Consider the following 7,543-nt stretch of genomic DNA (forward strand, 5'->3'; position numbering starts at 1 on the left):
GAATCTGACATTTTTGACTACTTATTTCATCAACAAGTATAGTGATTTAACCTATAAGAAGAAATGGGTTTGCAAAAATTTGGTGAAAATAAGTGATTAATGAAGACACTAGACTAGCATAATCACACCTTCTCTTGATTTCCAATTGTAGAATTTGTCAAATAAAATATTTATTAGAAAATAGAATAAATTAATCAAGTGTAGCAGAATTTTATTTACAGTAACAAAATTCTATTTAGACATATATATATAGAGAGAATAACAAGAATTACAAATCATTGCTCCCAACACTCCTTAGTACATAATTTAATGAGTTTATAGTCTTCTTTTTAACGTGCTTCAGGAGACCAAACAACACAACAAAAAAGTATTGAAATAAGAATAAGCACCACTTAAGTAGAAAGAAAAAAAACAGTCAATAAGCAAGCAAGACCATTAAAAGCTTATTTAATGCATGGCCTGTTCATAACAGTTCATTTAATAAGTAATTACGCAAATATAACAAGAAACTTGTATTCCAACAAATAAGATTGTCCTGGCATATAATTGGCAGAAAAAAAAATACCTCCTCCATTCATATCAAGCCATGACGACGATCGGGCCAATCCAAAAGGAGTCGAGGCCAAAGGATCGGGCCAATCCAGAAGTAGTAAGAGGGATGCTAGTGTAAACCCTTCCATCTCGAACAAGAGACGAGCTGTCAGTGCCAACTCTCGATATTGGACCAATCGGAGATGGAACAACACTACTTGGACTTCTTATATGAGCCAAAGAAGGCAGGGAACTCAAAGGATACCCAGCATGCTTCCAATATGCTGCAACAATTGACTTGAGATGATTTTTGTGACCAAAGGAAAATCTCCCTAGAGGTGCCAGGATGGAAAATAAATCAAACTTCATTAGCTCAATTAACAAATTACAATACTGCCCCGGGAGGAGCAGGTTTGTTTGAGCAGCCTCAAGAGTATGAACAAGCTGCCAATATAATGCCTAAAAACCTGGTGCAAACGACTTCTTAGAACTAAACAACTCAACAAATGAATAGACAATTTTTGATGATAAACTACATACCAAGAAGCTGTGCGAAGTCAATAATTCAACAAGCAAGCAAAGATCTAAAGACAATATATATATATATACATATATAAATTCATAAGGATAGCTTTGCCATCTTTTTCTTGAATAAACCCCTTTATTTTTTTCTTAAGATATCTCTGCCATCTTTTGCTTGAATAAACCCCTTTATTTGTTTTTTCTTCAGATTTCACTCATAATGCAAAACAGGGGCAGCAAGTGGAAAAAGAGAAGAAACTTGCAAATGGCATCATCTTAGGCACGTGGACTCGATAGATTAGTGCACTTTTCAAACAGCTGTGTTGGATTTTTTTTTTTAATTTAAAATGGTATTTTCCTAGACAGAGGCCACACACTTACTTCATTAAAACAAAGTAGAATACAACACAACATAAGCTCAAGGGCCATTACTCAAACAAGAAAATGAAACACACCAAAAAGAAAAAAAATAAAACTACTAAAACTAATCTACTGGACCCTAGAAATGCACAAGACAAAACAAACATAGGAAATAAAAAAGCAAGCACCATACCAAATACGTAGGAAAAAGTCAAGAAAATTATATATTAATGAATGTAAGAGAAGCACAACAGTACAAATCATTAATTTAATTAACCCAGCTAACTCAAAGAAAGCTCATTAAAAGATGGATATCACTCGACCTCCAAACCAAAGACAAGTAGCAGAACAAAAACAAGAAGCCAAACCATAAAAAAATGCATTACCTTGATGGAGAGTGATGCTGCTAGACAATCTGATGACTTTAAAGCTAAAATGGAGACAGTGATTTGAAAAAGTATAAAAAACCATTGTATTTACCAAATGCCAAAAACTGAGATAAACCATTTTTTTTTACTGAACCATTTATTTTGTTTGTGTATTATAATACTTTTTTAATAGAGCTATAATCACGTATTGTGGAAAGGGTATTTTGTATCTATCCAAATAGGCAGACAATAATATCTTAACACATTAAATGAAACTAGCTAGGAAAAGAAGAACCAAAGTCCAACAAAGCAATGTAGAGTCACAAGAACCCAACTAAGAACAGAGTCTCATACTAGTGGCAAACTAAGAATAAGCACAAGGGAACATACTCATAACATAAGTCTTACTCTAAACGAAACTATATCAGTACTTTAAAAAAAACAAAAAAAGCTATATCACTCATAAGCATGGGAAGCACTTGCAAGGTCACTTTACAAAATAAATGCTAAATGATAATTTCTTTAATGTGTTAAGATTTAAACTACAATTATAGAATAAGTAATGGAGAAAAATATCTTAATATGTTAAATTAATAATAAGCCCACATGAATATGATGATGGTAAAACAAGATATAAGATAACAGTAGTACAAATGCAAATATGTATTGACAAAAAATGATTTGGTGATCTATTTGCCTATATATAATATATACTTATATAACTCTATAGTTCAACTTTGAAGATGGCTTGAGCTTGAAAATTACATATAAATAAATATAAAATTAATTATCACTTTCATAACTGAAAAGATATATGAAGATCCAAAATGATAAAAAAAAGACACTTAATATGAATAAAGGGGATGCCATAAAGATAAAATTAAACATAAGAAAAGGTAATTTCCTTTTTTTACAACCTTGTCGAATATAAATTCATACCAAATCTTTTATTTCATGCTAAAAACAAAAGTGAAGATATTATAAAATATTTTTGATGGTCTGCATAAATTTCAGAGAGGTATTCCATCAAACACATAATGGACAGTGCAAAAATAGCTTATAAAGAAGTTTTAGCAGCTCCAATTTTGGTGAGGCCTTACATTGAGCATGATATTTATGAGCACCACTAATCAAACATATTAAGTTAAACCTCATGATTCTGCAACTTCATATAGCTATAGTTATATTTATATTTAAGCATTGAAAGTCAAAGTTTAAGCATTCACTTGTCGTTGTCAATTTTCTCATAAAAGCAAATGGCCAAGCTTCAATAAATACAGTGGTGAAATCATGAACAAACCTTCCACCATTAAAGGCTCCAAAATAATTCTTGAGCTTATTATATATATTATCTTCTATCTTTGACTTTGAGCTATCCCCACACAAGGCATATTAAAAAAAAAGTGATTGAATCAAAGAAAAAAAAAAAGAAACCATTACCTTATACTCTCCTCATGTATATGCAATAAATGAGTAAGGAAATCTCACAAACACCTCCAATGGCAGCTAAAACTAACAATATTGCTTGCACATAACATTCAAATTTACCTTTTCAGCACGACAGAGAAAAGAAAATGATATAAATATATAGTTGACACACATAAGCAAATGGTAAAAGCTTGCTCTTTCATTACTCTGAATATGACATTCATATATATATATATATATATATATTTCTTGTCTACCAAAAGAAAATTTTCTAATATCTAACAAATAACCAAACCAGATTGCACAGTCATTGCCCTCACCTCATGCTTGATTTGATTTTATAAAGACAATATAGTTGACCTATTTTGTTTCAAAATAAAAGTCTTATATTGTTAGTAGAATAGCATTGGCAATGAGATTATATAGAATTAAAGATAAATGATGCTGTTAATAATTGAATTTGGAACCAAAAAGTGGCACATATCTAAAACTAAACCAGTTTCATAACTCAAAATTGGGTCATTTTTACTAGAACACAGCCTAGATTCACCTTGATTTCTTCTACTTTGGCCCCAAAATCAAATTACATAATTGTCAAAAAAAAATAAATATCTATATAATAAGTACTCAAGATCATCAAAGTTAGTCAAATGACAAACACAAAATACTTGTTAAGGTCAAGTATGAGATTCTGAGTATTACTATAAACCACTAAATAAAAACTACTAGTTCATAAGTATATTATTTTCTTTTATAAACTCTCTCTCTCTCTCTCTTTTCATGTCATAGAAATAAGTAATAACAATAATAATAATATTACTAATACTAATATTCTTAATACATAATAATTACAAACTTTTCCACAAAATATGAGCAAAATGAGAGCTAAATAAAATGATTAAAAATCAATCAAAAGAAAACAGAGATAAACCATATACACACGTACATACATACATACATACATACATACATACATACATACATACATACATACATACATACATACATACATACATACATACATACATACATACATACATACATACATACATACATACATACATACATACATACATACATACATACATACATACATACATACATACATACATACATACATACATACATACATACATACATACATACATACATACATACATACATACATACATACATACATACATACATACATACATACAATGTGTAGTGACTGAAATATATTAGTATTATATTTAACTAAATATCAATCCGAATATGGCTGAAACATGAACTCCTTTCTTAAGCATCTCCGACACTGTCTGATAATGGTTTCTGAAAAAGCTACTGCAATATGGATCAAAATAACTATTGTGCTTAGCAGAAATTATGTGCTCAACAAGCAAGCATTAATGAAGTAAATACTTTACCTGATGACAAGAAAACTTTGATTGTAAAAATTTTTGGAAGCCAATAAGGTCAACCTACTTATCATCTCAATAATGTTCTTCCCTTCTAATTAACTGCTCCCAAATTTTGTCCTGGAAATCACTTCTAAAGTTAAGAACCTAAACTCTTCAAACACTTCAACCTCTTTTCCTTCTTGACATTTCCATCTTTCTAACATGGCTTCAACCCCATTAATCATTGCTGGAATCATCCTCTGTTCCCAAAAAAATTCAAAACAAAACAAAAAAATAAATCCCATGACATACTCCGAAACATCATATTGACTATATAATAGTTCAAATAAGAGCTTGCCTTCAGGCTCTCTCCATGGAAGGCATAGTTAGCAAACTTTCTGACTTTTGCCCACTTTTCACCTTCAGGTATCACAAGCCCATCTCCTAATAACTGCTTCAAAAAGGGTTTTATCTTCCCTTTGGAATAGGCTCCATCTCTATCATTCAGTATCTCTTTCACCAGTTCTGTCTCTATTATAACCAATTGAGATTTAGAACCATCCCACTAAAGAAAGTTATTTCATGTGTCATAAAAAAAGACTAAACTTACACATAACTAATGGTAAAACTTACCAAACTAGAGAAATCAAACATAAATCCTTATTACACATAACTACATAATGGTAGAACATAAGTTTATTGCAGTATTTCTTGATACTAGATATGATAATCAATTAGTGAACCTTAATTAGTAACATCAGTTGCAAAAATAGCTTAAGAAAAACTTGTTAAGAGCTTACAAAGAGATTCAGAATGCGGTCTTTGATTGCCACACAGGATCTGCCATTATTGTCGTAGGGGGACCAGTTAGCGTGTTGCTTGTTCATGGTGAAGGTGAAGGGCTAAGTCGGAGTAAGAGAAGGGGCTTAGGTTAGGGCTTGAAGAGGAGTGAAATTGGAGTATTGTAGTGTGACCCTTTCCTTTATTTTTATTTTTATTTTTTTTTTCAGATCTTTGGCTTCGATATTTGGCTGTCTTTAGCTTCAAGAAAATGAAAATGGTACCAATGGCTATGTTATACCCTGTTTTCCAATCCATAGGTGTCAAATTCTCACCTAAACACAAAAAATTCCCCATTAAAATCTCAAAAGACTGACAAAAAAAAGAAAACCCAGAAAGATGAGAGAACCAAAAAAACTTGGTGTGTTAAGTTTTACCATGGAGAAGAGAAGCAACAGAGCCTATGGAAGAGAATTGGAAAATGAGCTAAAGACCACTGTTGTAGTGCACCAAATTTTTTTTTTAGATTATTTAAATTTTGTGCTTTATTTGATTTAAATGTTAAGTGTGATGAATTGTTTTATTTAAGTGTTGTTATTATATTTAATTGTTTATTTGATTTATTTGATGGTTTGTTATTTTATTTAATTGTTAGAAATGTTTTGGTTAATTAATTTAATAAGTGATTAAATGTGTAACATGTTATCTTACTATTAGTGTTACATTTTATTTAAGTGTGACAAATGAGGTATTTATGTGAGCTATGGTGGAATGCACTAAGGTGCATGATAGATAGTAATGCACCCTAGTAATTTAGTGTGTGCTAGTGCATGGTAGCATGGTGCACATGTGTAGATTTTTCTACACATTTTAGGTTTCCTTATTTTAGATTTAATGGAGTTATTTATTAAAAAAAAAAAAATAAAAGAAAAGGGAAAGGAGGAGTGGGCGTGTGACCTAGTGGGAATGCAATATATCATTAAAATGGTAAAAAGGATCAAAAAAATTGAAGACTATAATCATTTGGGGATAGGCTTGATCATGTTTTATTCCTTGTATCTTTTTGAAATAAAGAAAAATCAAGGAAAATAAAAGAGAAATGGAAACTTACCTTAATTTGTTTGGGAGACTTTATGAGAGGATTTGTCATAAAGGGACTAAGAAAGGAGAGAAGAGCCATTGCTCTTGTGTGTGTGTGTGGCTGCCGTGACCTAGAGAGAGAGAGAGAGAGAGAGGCGTGTAGAGAGAGAGAGAGAGAGAGAGGAAGAAAGAAAGAAAGGAAGAAGGAAGAAGAAAGTGAAGAGGAACCCCCTAGAGTATGTCTTCTTATTTTCTCTTTGTTTAATCTCTTTATTTGATAATATGATATTGATTTGTGTTATGCTTTGTGTGTGTTTGGATTCTTCTTTCTCCTCATGGTGGCTTTCCCATAAAACCCTAGGCTTGAACAAGGGTGTGGAGTTTGTGGTATTGATCTTTTGTGTTCTTGATTCTACAATCAAGAGAGGTAATGGTCTTTTCCTTAGCCTTATATTGTTTTTGGTGGTTGTATTTGAGGTTTTGCTAATGGTGTTAATGGTTGATTTTTGGGTAGGAATGATGTATAGGATTTGGATTTTGTGAGAGTATGACTTGTGTTTAAGGGTTGTGATGTTGATTTTGCTATGCATGAAAAATTGTAATAATCTATGAGCACATGTAAGGTGATTTCGGCCTAGGTACACCCAAGGGTGTTCTTGATTTGTTGTGTGATTTACCAAAATATTTGATCCATGTTTTAGGACCTTTGATATATGGGTAAGAGGACAAGTGGTAATCTTGATATTTTTGATCATGAAATGTTGTTAGATGCATGTTTTGTTTTGAATGATTAAATTGTGAGATGCATGAAAATAATGATAGAAATATGCTAGGTTAAAATAAGGCACATGTGAACATGGTATAAATTTACTATATGCTATTTTATTGAAAAGGTTTTGTTGGCTTTCATGGAATTGCAACAAATGATTTTAAAAGGATTCATGTGATTATGTTAGTGGAATCATGCATATTATAAGAGCATAATGAGATTATAGGCATGAATGATTTTATGTAATTTTTGAGACAAAAGTTGAGTTTTACAAAGAATTAAGCTTGCTGTTTTTCTCAAGATAATTGGGTAAAAGTTGATAAAAA

General features: G+C 31.2%; 1 pseudogene; it reads right to left on the bottom strand.

The window, feature by feature from the left end:
• Window positions 1-4,441: 4,441 nt before the first annotated feature.
• LOC133800153 (cytochrome P450 CYP749A22-like) lies at window positions 4,442-5,475 on the bottom strand (annotated as a pseudogene).
• Between the last annotated feature and the right edge of the window lie 2,068 nt (window positions 5,476-7,543).

The sequence above is a fragment of the Humulus lupulus genome, chromosome 9, assembly GCF_963169125.1.
Source record: "Humulus lupulus chromosome 9, drHumLupu1.1, whole genome shotgun sequence".
Taxonomy (NCBI): domain Eukaryota; kingdom Viridiplantae; phylum Streptophyta; class Magnoliopsida; order Rosales; family Cannabaceae; genus Humulus; species Humulus lupulus.